This window comes from Triticum urartu, chromosome 3 (genome assembly GCF_003073215.2).
Source record: "Triticum urartu cultivar G1812 chromosome 3, Tu2.1, whole genome shotgun sequence".
Classification (NCBI taxonomy): Eukaryota; Viridiplantae; Streptophyta; class Magnoliopsida; order Poales; family Poaceae; genus Triticum; species Triticum urartu.
In genome coordinates, this window is record NC_053024.1 from 712070641 (window position 1) to 712086739 (window position 16099).

The following is a 16099-nucleotide window of genomic DNA, read 5'->3' on the forward strand; positions in this document are numbered from 1 at the left end:
ATCAAGATGAAGATCTAAAAGTTATTGATGTGTCCCCTATTAAATCTTTGTTTTGCAATATTAATCTTGATGAAACTGAATATGATCTTCCTTTACCTAGAAGGCGTTCTAAAAATTCAGAGTATTTAGATCTTAATGATGAAATTGATGAAAGTGGAATTGAAAGAAATAAAAATCTAGATGTTGCTAAACCCACTATATTGGATTTCAAGGAATTTAATTATGAAAGTTGTTCTTTAATTAATTGTATTTCCTTGTTGCAATCCGTGCTAAATTCTCCACATGCTTATAGTCAAAATAAAGCCTTCACCGAACATATTGTTGATGCCTTGATGCAATCTTATGAAGAAAAACTTGAGTTGAAAGTTTCTATCCCTAGAAAACTCTATGATGAGTGGGAACCAACTATTAAAATTAAAAGTAAAGATCATGAGTTTTATGCTTTGTGTGATTTGGGCGCTAGTGTCTCTACTATTCCCAAGACTTTGTGTGATTTAGTAGATTTCCGTAATTTTGATGATTGCTCTCTAAACTTGCATCTTGCGGATTCCGCTATTAAGAAACCTATGGGAAGGATTACTGATGCTCTTATTGTTGCAAATAGGAATTATGTGCCCATAGATTTCATTGTTCTTGATATAGATTGCAATCCTTCTTGCCCTATTATTCTTGGTAGACCTTTCCTTAGAACGGTTGGTGCAATTATTGATATGAAGGAAGGGAATATTAGATTTAAATTTCCATTAAAAAAGGGCATGGAACACTTTCCATGAAATAAAATAAAATTACCATATGAAACTATCATGATAGCCACTTATGGATTGCCTACCAAAGATGGCAATACTTAGATCTATCCTCGCTTTTATGCCTAGCTAGGGGCGTTAAACGATAGCGCTTGTTGGGAGGCAACCCAATTTTATTTTTATTCCTTGCTTTTTGATCCTGCTTAGTAATAAACAAATTATTTAGCCTCTGTTTTGGTTGTGTTTTTTGTGTTTAATTAGTGTTTGTGCCAAGTAGAACCGTTGGGAAGACTTGGGGAAAGTGTTGTTGAACTTGCTGTAAAAAACAGAAACTTTAGCGCTCACGAGAACTGATGTCATTTTTATTTGAAGAGTGATATTTAGTTAATTATTTTTTCAGATGATTAATATATAAATTCCTCACATCCAGCAATTTATTTCAGAATTTTTGGGGTTCCATATCTTGCGCTAGCTACAGATTACTACAGACTGTTCCGTTTTTGACAGATTCTGTTTTTCGTGTGTTGTTTGCTTATTTTGATGAATCTATGGTTAGTAAAATAGTTTATAATCCATAGAGAAGTTTTAATACAGTAGGTTTAACACCAATATAAATAAAGAATGATTTCATTACAGTACCTTGATGTGGTCTTTTTTCTTTTCTTTCGGTAACGGAGCTCACGAGTTTTCTATTTTGAGTTTTGTGTTGTGAAGTTTTCAAGTTTTGGGTGAATTCTTTTGATGGATTATGGAACAAGAAGTGGCAAGAGCCTAATCTTGGGGATGCCCATGGCACCCCCAAGATAATCCAAGGACACCAAAAAGTCAAAGCTTGGGGATGCCCCGGAAGGCATCCCCTCTTTCGTCCACTTCCATCGGTAATTTACTTGGAGCTATATTTTTATTCACCAACATGATATGTGTTTTTCTTGGAGTGTCTTGTATTATTTGTATCTTTGTGTCTTAGTATTCCACAATCATCCTTGCTGTACAAACCTTTTGAGAGAGCCATACATGAATTAAAATTTTATAGAATACTCTATGTGCTTCACTTATATCTTTTGAGCTAAGTAGTTTTGCTCTATGTGCTTCACTTATATCCTTTGAGCTTTATAATTTTGCTATATGTGCTTCACTTAGATCATTTAGAGCACGGTGGTGGATTTGTTTTAAAGAAACTATTGAGCTCTCATGCTTCACTTAAATTATTTTGAGAGTCTCTTAATAGCATGGTAATTTGCTTAATAATAATATGCTTGGTGTTCAAGATTTGTGAAACTTTCTTTTGAGTGTGTTGAATACTAAGAAAAGATTGAAGCTTGATAATTGTTTTGAGATATGGAGGTGATAATATTAAAGTCATGCTAGTTGAGTAGTTGTGAATTTAAAGAATACTTGTGTTAAAGTTTGTGATTCCCGTAGCATGCACGTATGGTGAAACGTTATGAGATGAAGTCGGAGCATGATATATTTATTGATTGTATTCCTTATGAGTGGCGGTCGTGGACGAGCGATGGTCTTTTCCTACCAATCTATCCCCCTAGGAGCATGCGCGTAATACTTTTCTGTGATAACTTCTAGATTTTTGCAATAAGTATATGAGTTCTTTATGACTAATGTTGAGTCCATGGATCATACGCACTATCACCCTTCCACCTTTGCTAGCCTCTCTAATACCCCGCACTTTTCGTCGGTATCATACACCTACCATATACCTTCCTCAAAACAGCCACCATACCTACGTATCATGGCATTTACATAGCCATTCCGAGATATATTGCCATGCAACTTTCCACCATCTAGTTCATCATGACACATTCATCATTGTCATATTGCATATCCCGGTACACCACCGAATGCATTCATATAGAGTCATATTTTGATCTAAGTATCGAGTTGTAATTGTTGAGTTGTTAGAAACATAAAAGTGTGATGATCATCATTATTAGAGCATTGTCCCAGTAAGGAAAGGATGATGGAGACTATGATTCCCCCATAAGTCGGAATGAGACTCCAGACGAAAAATAAATAAAAGAGGCCAAAGAAGCCCAAATAAAAAAGAAAGAAAATAGGCCATAAAAAGAAAAGGCCCAAATAAAAAAGATATATATATATATAAAATGAGAGAAAAAGAGAGAATGGACAATGTTACTATCCTTTTACCACACTTGTGCTTCAAAGTAGCACCATGATCTTCATAGTAGAGAGTCTCTCATGTTATCACTTTCATATACTAGTGGGAATTTTACATTATAGAACTTGGCTTGTATATTCCAATGATGGGCTTCCTCAAATTGCCCTAGGTCTTCATGAGCAAGCAAGTTGGATGCACACCCACTAGTTTCTTTTGTTGAGCTTTCACACATTTATAGCTCTAGTGCATCCGTTGCATGACAATCCCTACTCACTCACATTGATATCTATTGATGGGAATCTCCATAGCCCGTTGATACGCCTAGTTGATGTGAGACTATCTTCCCCTTCTTTTTATCTTCTCCACAACCACCATTCTATTCCACCTATAGTGCTATATCGATGGCTCACGCTCATTTATTGCGTGAAGATTGAAAAAGTTTTGAAAAGTTAGAGTATGAAACAATTGCTTGGCTTGTCATCGGGGTTGTGCATAATTTAAATACTTTGTGTGGTGAAGATAGAGCATAGCCAGACTATATGATTTTGTAGGGATAACTTTCTTTGGCCATGTTATTTTGAGAAGACATAATTGCTTTGTTAGTATGCTTGAAGTATTATTATTTTTATGTCAATATGAACTTTTGTCTTGAATCTTTCGAATCTGAATATTCATATCACTATTAAGAAGATTTGCATTGAAATTATGCCAAGTAGCACTCCGCATCAAAAATTCTCTTTTTATCATTTACCTACTCAAGGACAAGAAGGAATTAAGCTTGGGGATGCCTGATACGTCTCCAACGTATCTATAATTTTTGATTGCTCCATGCTATATTATCTACTATTTTGGACTATATTGGGCTTTATTTTCCACTTTTATATTATTTTTGGGACTAACCTATTAACCGGAGGCCCAGCCCAGAATTGCTGTTTTTGCCTATTTCAGTGTTTCGGAGAAATAGAATATCAAACGGAGTCCAAACAGAATAAAATCTTCGGGAACGTGATTTTCTCACCGAACGTGATCCAGGAGACTTGGACCCTACTCCAAGGAGTCAAAGATGAGGTCACGAGGGTGGGGGCGCCCCCTCCCCCCCTAGGGCGCCCCCCTGCCTCGTGGGCCCCTCGGTGCTCCTCCGACGTACTCCTTCCTCCTATATATACCTACATACCCCCAAACGATCAGAACAGGAGCCAAAAACCTAATTCCACTGCCGCAACTTTCTGTATCCACGAGATCCATCTTGGGGCCTGTTCCGGAGCTCCGCCGGAAGATGGCCGTCATCACGGAGGGCTTCTACATCACCATAACCTCTCCGATGAAGTGTGAGTAGTTTACCTCAGACCTTCAGGTCCATAGTTAGTAGCTAGATGGCTTCTTCTCTCTTTTTGGATCTCAATACAAAGTTCTCCCCCTCTCTTGTGGAGATCCATTCGATGTAATCTTCTTTTTGCGGTGTATTTGTTGAGACCGATGAATTGTGGGTTTATGATCAAGTTTATCTATGAATAATATTTGAATCTTCTCTGAATTCTTTTATGTATGATTGGTTATCTTTGCAAGTCTCTTCGAATTATCCGTTTGGTTTGGCTAACTAGATTGGTAGTTCTTGCCATGGGAGAAGTGCTTAGCTTTGGGTTCGATCTTGCGGTGTCCTTTCCCAGTGAGAGAAGGGGAAGCAAGGCACGTATTGCATCGTTGCCATCGAGGATAACAAGATGGGATTTATTTCATATTGCATGAATATATCTCTCTACATCATGTCATCTTGCTTAAGGCGTTACTCTGTTTTTAACTTAATACTCTAGATGCATGCTGGATAGGGGTCGATGAGTGGAGTAATAGTAGTAGATGCAGAATCGTTTCGGTCTACTTGTCACCGACGTGATGCCTATATACATGATCATGCCTAGATATTCTCATAACTATGCTCAATTCTGTCAATTGCTCAACAGTAATTTGTTCACCCACCGTAGAATACTTATGCTCTCGAGAGAAGCCACTAGTGAAACCTATGGCCCCCGGGTCTATTCTCATCATATCAATCTCCATCACTTTAATCTTGCTTTTACTTTTTACTTTACTTGACAACCCTAATCGCGTTGGTTGCGAGTAGCTATCGTTTTGTGCAGGTACGAGGGACTTGAGCATGGCCTCCTACTGTATTGATACCTTGGTTCTCAAAAACTGAGGGAAATACTTACGCTACTCTGCTGCATCATCCCTTCCTCTTCGGGGAAAACCAACACAAGCTCAAGACGTAGCACACCGTGCCCGATTTGTTCGCCGCACATCGGCACTTGTTTCCTTGCCACCGTCATGTGGGACACCCGGTATCCGGGATCACTCCTCGTTGCTCTTGCACATTTCCATCACCCCCACTTGTTCCTTGGACCGAGTTACCGGAACTGGGATGTTGTCATGGCACCATGTCCATTTTCACCGCCGTGGCACCATTCTCGTGTCGCCGCCGTGGCACCCTTTTGTTCCGCCATGGCGACAAATGCTCTAACATGCTCATGTCAACATTTTCATAAAATTGCATAAAACTTGCAAATGTCATCCGCATCATGATAACAACATTTAAAATGTTTAAAATTGTTGTTGCATTAAATTGCTAAATGCATATGGGGATTTACTGGAATTGTTGTTTGATGTTTCAGGCCTCATTTAAAATGCCTAACTGTGTATTTTACTCATGTTTCACCTCTTTCCATGTTTAATAACATTTCATATTGTTGGGTACATAACCGGGAGAGAACTAAATAATCGAATGTGGATGTTTCGTCAATATGCAACTCGTTGAATATTGAGCTCCACTTAATTTGTAGTTTTGTTTGTTGCCCTTTTCCATGCCATGCCTCATTAAACCGGACATGCATCATACTTGGTTGTGCATCATGCCATGTTTATGTGATGGTTGTTTACTATGTTGCTTTCTTATTTCTAGGTTGCTTCTCTCGTTAGCTTCGGTTTCGTTCCGGAGTTGTGAGGATCCGTTCGACTACGTCCATTTGTCTTCTTCATGGACTCGTTCTTCTTCCTTACGGAATCTCAGGAAAGATGACCATACCCTCGAAATCACTTCTATCTTTGCTTGCTAGTGTTCGTTCTATCGCCATGTCGCGCTACCTGCCACTTGTTATATCATGTTGTCAATCCTCTAACACACCTTTCCTAGCAAACCGTTGTTTGGCTAAGTTACCGCTTTTGCTCAGCCCCTCTTATAGTGTTGCTAGTTGCAGGTGAAGTTGAAGATTGTTCCATGTTGGAACATGGATATGTTGGGATATCACAATATCTCTTATTTAATTAATGCATCTATATACTTGGTAAAGGGTGGAATGCTCGGCCTTATGCCTGGTGTTTTGTTCCACTCTTGCCGCCCTAGTTTCCGTCATATCGGTGTTATGTTCCTTGATTTTGCGTTCCTTACGCGGTTGGGTGTTATGGGAATCCCTTGACAGTTCGCTTTGAATAAAACTCCTCCAGCAAGGCCCAACCTTGGTCTTAACATTTGCCACCTAAGCCTTTTTCCCTTGGGTTCTGCAGACTCAAGGATCATCTTTATTTTAAACCCCGGGCCAGTGCTCCTCTGAGTGTTGGTCCAACCTGTCAGCCGCCGGTGGCCACCAGGGGCAACTCTGGGTTGGCCTACCGGAAGTTTGGAGAATCCGGTGTGCCCTGAGAATGAGATATGTGCAGCTCCTATCGGGATTTGTTGACGCATTTGGGCGGCTTTGCTGGTCTTTTTTTACCATTGTCGAAATGTCTTATAACCGGGATTCCGAGTCTGATTGGGTCTTCCTGGGAGAAGGAATATCCTTCGTTGACCGTGAGAGCTTGTGATGGGCTAAGTTGGGACACCCCTGCAGGGTTTGAACTTTCGAAAGCCATGCCCGTGGTTATGGGAATATGGGAATTTGTTAATGTCCGGTTGTAGAGAACTTGACACTTCACTTAATTAAAATGCATCAACCGCGTGTGTAGCCGTGATGGTCTCTTTCCGGCGGAGTCTGGAAAGTGAACACGGTCTTGTGTTATGCTTGAATGTAACTAGTTTCAGGATCACTTCTTGATAACTTCTAGCTTCTCGACCGTGCGTTGCTTCTCTTCTCGCTCTCTTTTGCGTATGTTAGCCACCATATATGCTTAGTGCTTGCTGCAGCTCCACCTCACTACCCTTTCCTACCCTTAAGCTTAAATAGTCTTGATCTCGCGGGTGTGGAATTGCTGAGTCCTCGTGACTCACAGATACTTCCAAACAGTTGCAGGTGCCGATGATACCATTGCAGGTGACACAACCCAGCTCAAGTGGGAGCTCGATGAAGATCTTGATCGTTGTTTTGTTTCGTTTCCTGTTGATCAGTAGTGGAGCCTAGTTGGGATGATCGGGGATCTAGCATTTGGGGTTGTCTTCTTTTATTTTGGTTCCGTAGTCGGACATTTGATTGTACTCTGGATGATGTATGTTTAACTTGTATTTGTGTGAAGTGGCAATCGTAAGCCAACTCTTTATCCCTTTCAATTCAGTACATGGGATTGTGTGAAGATTACCCCTCTTGCGACAAAACCACAATGCGGTTATGCCTCTAAGTCGTGCCTTGACACGTGGGAGATATAGCCACATCGTGGGTGTTACATGTGCCCACCTGGTGGCCCCCCTCTGGTGTTTATTGGCTCCAATATTCCTCAAATAATTCATAAAAATTCTCCATAAAGTTTTAGCTCATTTGGAGTTGTGCAGAATAGGTGGCCTGACGTAGCTTTTCCAAGTCCAGATTTCAATCTGCCGAAATTCTCCCTCTTGGTGTGTGCCTTGCAAATTATGAGAGAAAAGGCATTAGAATTACTCCAAAAAGCATTATTATGGATAAAAACATTATAAATAACAGTAAGAAAACATGATGCAAAATGGACGTATCAACTCCCCCAAGCTTAGACCTCGCTTGTCCTCAAGCGAAAACCAAAATCGAAAAACATGTCCACATGCTTTGAGAGAGAGGTGTCGATAAAAACAAAATATGGACATACAAGAATCATGTTGATTATTATAACAACAACAAAGTTTCACATAGGCATTTTATCATGGAACTTGCATCATATACGTCCTATGAATAAGTAACTGTTCATCACCTAATCGAAGTATAAAGCAAAAAATCTATTAGAAACCAACAAAGTATGTTCTCAGTCAACTTTGCAACTACAATTCATCATCTTTTCAGGAAGTCACGTGTCGGGGTGAGGGAGTCCTGGATTAGGGGGTATCCGGACAGCCGGACTATATCCTTTGGCTGGACTGTTGGACTATGAAGATACAAGATTGAAGAATTTGTCCCGTGTCCGGATGGGACTCTCCTTGGCGTGGAAGGCAAGCTTGGCAGTACGGATATGTAGATCTCCTTCCTTGTAACCGACTCTGTGTAACCCTAGCCCCCTCCGGTGTCTATATAAACCGGAGGGTTTAGTCCGTAGGACCAACAACAACAATCATACCATAGGCTAGCTTCTAGGGTTTAGCCTCTTCGATCTCGTGGTAGATAAACTCTTGTAATACTCATATCATCAAGATCAATCAAGCAGGAGTAGGGTTTTACCTCCATCAAAAGGCCCGAACCTGGGTAAAAACATCGTGTCCCCCGTCTCCTGTTACCATCCGCCTAGACGCACAGTTCGGGACCCCCTACCCGAGATCCGCCGGTTTTGACACCGACATTGGTGCTTTCATTGAGAGTTCCTCTATGTCGTCATCGTTAGGCTGGATGGCTCCTTCAATCATCGATAGCGATGCAGTCCGGGGTGAGACTTTTCTCCTCGGACAGATCTTTGTATCCGGTGGCTCCGCACTGCGGGCCAACTCGCTTGGCCATTTGGAGCAGATCGAGAGTTATGCTCCTGGCCACCAGGTCAGGTTTGGAAGCTTAAACTACACGACCGACATCCGCGGAGACTTGATCTTCGACGGATTCGAGCCCCTGCCGAGTGCGCCGCACGGTCACGATGAGCATGATTTAGCTCTACCATCGTACAATATTCAGGAGACCGCACCGGCAACCGCTCCGACCCTCAATTTGGAGCCAATTGTACCATCCATGTATGGGTGGATAGACCCCGCCACGGAGGACGCATTCTCAGTGGCGATCGAGCCGAGTATCGACCTTACCCTTCACGAAAGCCGTGACGCCAAACTGTCAGATTCTTCCCCGGCCACGGACTTCGAACCGCCTGCGCCCGTGCCTATCGAATCCAACTGGGCGCCGATCATGGAGTTCACCTCCACGGATATCCTTCAGCACTCGCCCTTTGGCAACATACTGAACTCATTAAGGTCTCTCTCCTTGTTAGGAGAGTCCTGGCCGAACTATGGCCGGCCAGATCAGGATGCGGACGACGAAGAAATTCGCCGCCCACCCACCACCCACTTAGTAGCCACTGTCGACGATTTGACCGACATGCTTGCCTTCGACTCCGAAGACATTGATGGTATGGACAGGAGCCACTGCCCAAAGGGCACTGGACGCCTACTTCATCATAAGATGTATACATGGTGGACACACCCAAAGAAAACAACGATGAGGAACGGAAGGACGCAGTGAAGGATTGTTCCCTCGAGAAGCAGTCAAAGCAGCGGCATAAGCGCCGCTCCAAATCCCGCCTCGGCAGAAACAGCGATCATATAGACACAGCGATAAAGCAGGGTGAGCATGCGGACGACAAACACGGCATTGAACCACCGTCCGACCGCGGCAACACGGAGAATCAAACCGAACAACCCGACTCCGGCGAAGATAATAGTCCGGATGACATCACACCAGACAGGCACCCGGAGCAACAGAATACCCATCAAAGGCTTGTTGCCACTGCGAGGAGTCTGAAAAAGCAGAAGCAAAGGCTCAGGGCTGGACAAGACACACTCAGAATTAGATGGAATGAAGTACTCAACACTGCAGCAAAGTACGGCGGTAGTCGCCACACAAAGAGCTACCCGAAGCGAAAGCTGCTACCTGAATTCGATGAGGAGGCCTTAGATCCCCCACAATCAAAAAACAAAACAGCCATCCGGTCGGATAGACGACCTCGTGGCCAACATAGAGCGGCAAACGACGCCGCACACAAGCCAGTACGCGATCCACGTGAGGGCTCGCATCAAAAGGATGGCACAACCGGATCCATCTATGGGCCAAGCAAGCGAGCTCCAGCACGCAATGCAACACAACAAAAATCCAAACACCACGGTACACACAAATACAGGGGTGCCGCACACCCCCTATGTTTCACCGATGAGGTGCTGGACCATGAATTTCCAGAGGGATTCAAACCCGTAAACATAGAGGCGTACGACGGAATGACAGACCCTGGGGTCTGGATTGAGGACTACATCCTCCATATCCACATGGCTCGAGGAGACGATCTCCACGCCATCAAGTACTTACCCCTCAAGCTCAAAGGGCTAGCTCGGCACTGGCTTAAAAGCCTCCCCGAAAACTCCATTGGAAGCTGGGAAGAGCTCGAGGACGCTTTTCCGGCAAATTTTCAAGGGACCTATGTCCGACCACCGGATGCAGACGATTTAAGTCATATAACTCAACAGCCCGGAGAGTCAGCCCGAAAGCTTTGGAACAGGTTTCTCACTAAAAAGAACCAAATAGTCGACTGTCCGGACGCCGAAGCCTTAGCAGCTTTCAAGCACAGCGTTCGAGACGAATGGATTGCCAGACACCTCGGCCAAGAAAAGCTGAGAACAATGGCTGCATTAACAAGCCTCATGACCCGCTTTTGCGCGGGCGAGGACAGCTGGTTAACCCAATGCAGCACCAGCGACCCAAGTACATCCAAAGTCAGGGACGGAAACGGGAAGCCACGATGCAGCAAAAACAAGCGCCGGAATAAAGAAGATAGCCCGAAGAGCACGGCGGTAAACGCCGGATTCAGAAGCTCTCGGCCAGGTCAACAAAAGCTGCCCTCCAAAGGCAATAGATACGAACTGTCCAGCCTGAACAAGATTTTGGACAAACTATGTCAGATCCATAACACCCCCGATAAACCTGCAAATCATACCCATAGAGAATGTTGGGTCTTCAAGCAGTCCGGCAAACTCAACGCCGAACACAAGGGGCAGGATACACCAAGCGAAGACGAGGACGAGCCTCGCAAGCAAAGCACTGGGGAATAGAAGAAATTCCCACCAAAAGTCGAAACAGTAAACGTGTTACACGTGATGAAGAGGAGAAACAAAGCGGCACTCCTAGAGACACATGCCCCAGGGCCTATCACCACGGAGTTCTGCCACTGGTCGACCAAACTGATCACCTTTGACCATCGGGATTACTCGGAAAGTATCCGGCATGCAGGATGGGCTGCCTTGGTGTTAGACCGATAATTGATGGATACCACTTCACACGAGTCCTGATGGACGGCTGCAGTAGTTTAAACCTGATATATCAGGACACAGTCCGCAAAATGGGGATAGACCCAACAAAAATCAGCCATAGCAATACTACCTTTAAAGGAGTAACGCCAGGCCCAGAAGCCCATTGTATGGGCTCCCTGCTACTAGAGGTTATATTTGGCTTTCCCGATAACTTCCGCAGCGAAAAGTTAACCTTCCACATCGCTCCGTTCCAAAGTGGCTATCAAGCACTACTCGGACGTGAAGCTTTCGCTCGTTTTAACGCAATACCGCATTACGCTTCTCTCATGCTCAATATGACCGGTCCATGTGGCATCATTACAGTAAATGGAAATATTGAGCGCTCCTTGCGCGCGGAAGACCGTGCGGCTGCCTTGGCAGCTGCACACTAGACGGCCTCACCAACTAGAGCATCTGACAGGTCGTTAAGACCACGGACACGGTTAGACGAGTCCGGTGTAGCTATATATAATTGATACAGGTTTGATGGCTATATCCCTGTAACAATACAGGGGCTCAACGCATGTAAACAAGTGACAATTAGGCTCAACTTTACTCATCTTGAACTGTACATGGTTTATTTAGTATAACCTACCTTTTGCGCGACAACTTTTCAACTAAGTTCCTCTCTTTTTCAGATGACCATCGTGCTACACCTGTCCAGGATACGGCACAACGGAGACACAGGTGCAGACGTGCAGCAGGGACCCGCTCCAAGGATTCTTTTTAGATTAAGACCCTGCGTAAACCTTTTTTACTGTCTCTTGTTGATACACATCCCCCGGATTCTCAGTACAACTAAGAAGGATGCTGACGTATTGGCATGTGGCCACGTCAGAATATTGCACATACCTGGACACCAGGGGCTTATTACAAAGGGCAGTCTTTAGCCCGGTTTACATCATAAAGACCGAATACCTTAGGGAGTGTTCGGCGTCGCGAGTTTCGCCTTATATGCATGTCACAGCCCTAGAATTTGATTGCAATTAGTTTCATAAGCATCCATGCGTCATGTCTATATTTTTTTGAAATTTGAAATGGGGATGACAAGCCCTAGCACTTAATGAAATGCAATTACGATCAAAATAAAAATATTTTCAATGAACCCAGAATGCCCTTTAGAAAAGTTCATTATTTTTGATAAAGGTGAAAACCTCTGCCAAAAGTGATGCACATATTTTTAGGCCATTCTGGATTTTTGAATAACTCATATTGTATTTGAATTGGGGCATTTAAATACTATTAATATTTTTAAATGCTCCAATAATTCTGAAAATAGTTAAGGGCCTCTGTAATAATTCATTTAATGCCCACAATTATTTTTAGGATTTATTAAAATGATTTGGGTTATAAACTAAATCAAAACAAAATAACATAAATAGAAAACAGAAACAAAAATAAAAGAGAGAGAGAGAATACATGGCCACTTACTCAGCCCAGCAGTGCGGCCCACTGGCCCAATTGCCAGTCGTCATCTCCACCGCGCCAGTCAGACGCCGAGCGCGTGCCCGACGCGCGCGCACGGCCGTGCTGCCACGCAACCTGCCTGCCTGCGTCCTCGGGACAATGCGACGCCGCGGGTCTTCCTCCTCGGTGCCGTCCCGTTCGATCCGGCCACTCATTCCTCCCCCTGCTCTCCCCCCTGCCTCCTGTATCCATGGCCGAACCTCGCCCGAGCGCAGCCGTCGCCGCCGCTCGCCTTAGCCTCGGCCATCATCCACCCCTCGCCTCGCCGACCCGCATTGAAGAACCGCAGTGTCGTCCTCATCGTCTACGCAGAGCCACGCGATGCCTGTCGCACTACATCACCGGCTACCTCGCTTTCTTCCTCCTCGGGTGCCGGAGATCGCGACCGCCGGCCCGTCGACCCCAGAGCCTCCCCCGAGCCGTCGAGCTTCTCTTCGACTTTGCAGTGAGCCCCTCCACCGTTCCCCTCTACTCCCCGTGTCGATTTCTCCCTCTAGCTAGCTTCGCCGTCGCGGCCGAGAGCTTTGCTCCGCCGGCCACGTAATCGCCGCGGCCACAGTTGCTGCCGCCCGCATTTGAGCGCGTGTCTGTGCTCAGTGTGGTCCCAGGATTCCAGAACAAGCACCCGTTCGTCCTCCCGTCCACCGTAGCTTCGTTTCCGTCGAGTTTCGAACTCCGGCCGCCGCCGCGAGCTCCGTTCCGGCGAGCTTCGGCGCCCCCATGGCCACCCACCTACCTCCCTGGATGCGGGCGAGTCCGGGCTACGCCCCGATGCCCTTAGCCACCGCCCCCGTCGCCTTTAGCGCAAGTCCGGCGCGTTGCCGCCGCGGGTTTGGTCGCCGCCGGCCAACTCCGGCGACAGCCGACGTGGCGGGGTCATTAGTGCTAATCCCCGCCAGCTGGACCTCACCTAGTCACTGACAGCGGGCCCCGCAGTGGGTCAAAGCCCAGTTAGTATCGGGTTTGACCCGAGGTTGACCTCTGTTTGACCCTTGAGTCATTGACATGCGTGCCTCGCCTGGCTAACCCAGTTAGTTAGAGCTAAACTTAATTAAGTTAGTTTAGTTAGTCACTGACCAGTGGGCCCAGTGTTGTTTAGTTAGTCTAGTTAACCCAAATAGTTAACTGTGAGACTGACTATTGGGGCCCAGCCGTCAGGTTTGACCTGGACAGCCCTGTTGACCTGCTAACGCCAGCATGACGCAATGCTGACGCAGTTAATCATTTTCTGGATTTAAAATTATTCAGAAAATTTCAGAAACTAGTTAAAACTTCTAAAATTCATAGTAAATCAACCATAACTCCAAATGAAATAAATTATATATGAAAAATTATCAGGAAAATTAAAGGAATCCATATGTACCATTTTCTTGCATGTTTGAGCAAGTTAACCTCACTGATTAGGATGAAACATGATTAGGGCAAATTTCATAATAGGTTTGGAGTTGGAATTTGATATAGTTTTGAATTCCACTTCAATTAAAATGACTTTCTATTGCATTAGCCAAAACACACTCATTTTGCCATGTCATGAGCATGCATCATATTGTTGCATTGCATTGATTGTGTTTCTTCCTTGTTTGCCGGTATTGTCCCCTCTCAGTAAACGTGGTTCCGACGATGAGTTCGATGACACCGATGAAGAGCTATTACTATCTTCAGAAGTGCCAGGCAAGCAAAAACCCCTTGTTCATTCCGATACAATCCCACTCTCTCGCTCCTGCTCTCTTTTACTGCATTAGGACAACAACGATTCAACTGTTACTTGCTGCGGTAGTTGAACCCCTTATCCTCTGCATGACCTGTCATTGCCACAGTAAATAGATGAAACCCACTAGCATGAGTAGGAGTTGTTTGAGCCCTGATGTGCCTACTCATTCATGTTTGCTTGTCATAGCTGCTATTGCTTAGAGTTGTGTCAGGTCTGATTCATCGGGGATGAATTGGAAAGTTGTGAACATGTCCTACTGTGTGTGAGCTAAGTGTGTGAACACGATTTGGTACAGGTAGCGGTGAGAGGCCATGTAGGAGTACATGGTGGGTTGTCTCATTGAAACCGTTCTTAGGAACTGAGTTCTGTGTTTGTGATCCATGACCAGCTACTACCACGCATTGGGCCCGAAACCAATGGACCCTCTCGACTTATTAACTGCCCTTGTCCTCTATGCAGGAGTTGCAACTAGTTTCTGGTGTTTGTAGGATATGTGTTGGCGGCCGTGCATAGCGCTGATCCTAGGGGTGGGCTATGATGCGGTAGATACACCATGGCACGGTGTACCGGGAACCCGTTTGGTTTCTCGGGAACCCTGCACACATCGTTTGGGGCTGTGAGCGAAACTCCGGCCAGGTCTCCTCGCGGATGGAACCCGAATAGGCGATAAACCTGGACTAGAGACTCGTGTGGTTAGTCAGGTCGTGGCCGACTCCCTCGCCAGGCTTCCGCTTGAAGGTTGCCGAGATACACGACGTGTACATGGTGGTAAGTGGCGAGAGCGTGTGTGAAGAAGTACACCCCTGTAGGGTTATAAATGATCTACTCGAATAACCGTGTCCGCGGCAAAGGACTTCTGGGTTGCCTATAACAGTTCATAGACAAGTGAAAGTGGATACTCTAAAACTCGTAAGATAAGTGTGAGTGCTATGGATGGCCTTCTCGTTGGGAGACGGGAGCGGATCCATAGTGGTGTATTGATATGGTGAACATGTGGACTCGTGTGCGCCACCTCAAAAGAGTTGCTTGCAGTTGTAGTTTAGGATAGCCACCGAGTCAAAGCTGGCTTGCTGCAGTTAAACTCCACCACCCCATTTGTTGATACCGATGCATATGTAGATAGTTCTGATGTAAGTCTTGCTGGGTACATTTGTACTCACGTTTGCCTATTTTATGTTTTTGCAGAGAGACGTCAGTCTCGCTAGTAGTTCCTCGTGGACTTTGACGTTTCGCTTGTTACCTCAGCTACGATCTTGTGCCCTCGGCAGGATCTAGTAGATAGTCAGGCTTCTCAGCCTTTTTCATTTGTAGATGTCTGTACTCAGACATCTTAAGGTTCCGCGTGTGCTTTGACTTGTATGCTCTGAATGTTGGGTCATGAGACCCATGTTTGTAATATCTCGCTCCTCGAAGCCTAATGAATAATACTTGAGTCGTGGAGTTATGTTGTGATGCCATGTTGTATTTACACATATCGAGCATATTGTGTGTATGGTTGAAATGCTTGGTATGTATGGGATCGGACAACCTAGTTGTTTATCCTTGGTAGCCTATCTTATGGGGAAATGTAATCTTGTGCTTCCATGGGCCATAGTAGTCCGCTACAGCCCGGTTCACCGGAGTCCTGCTAG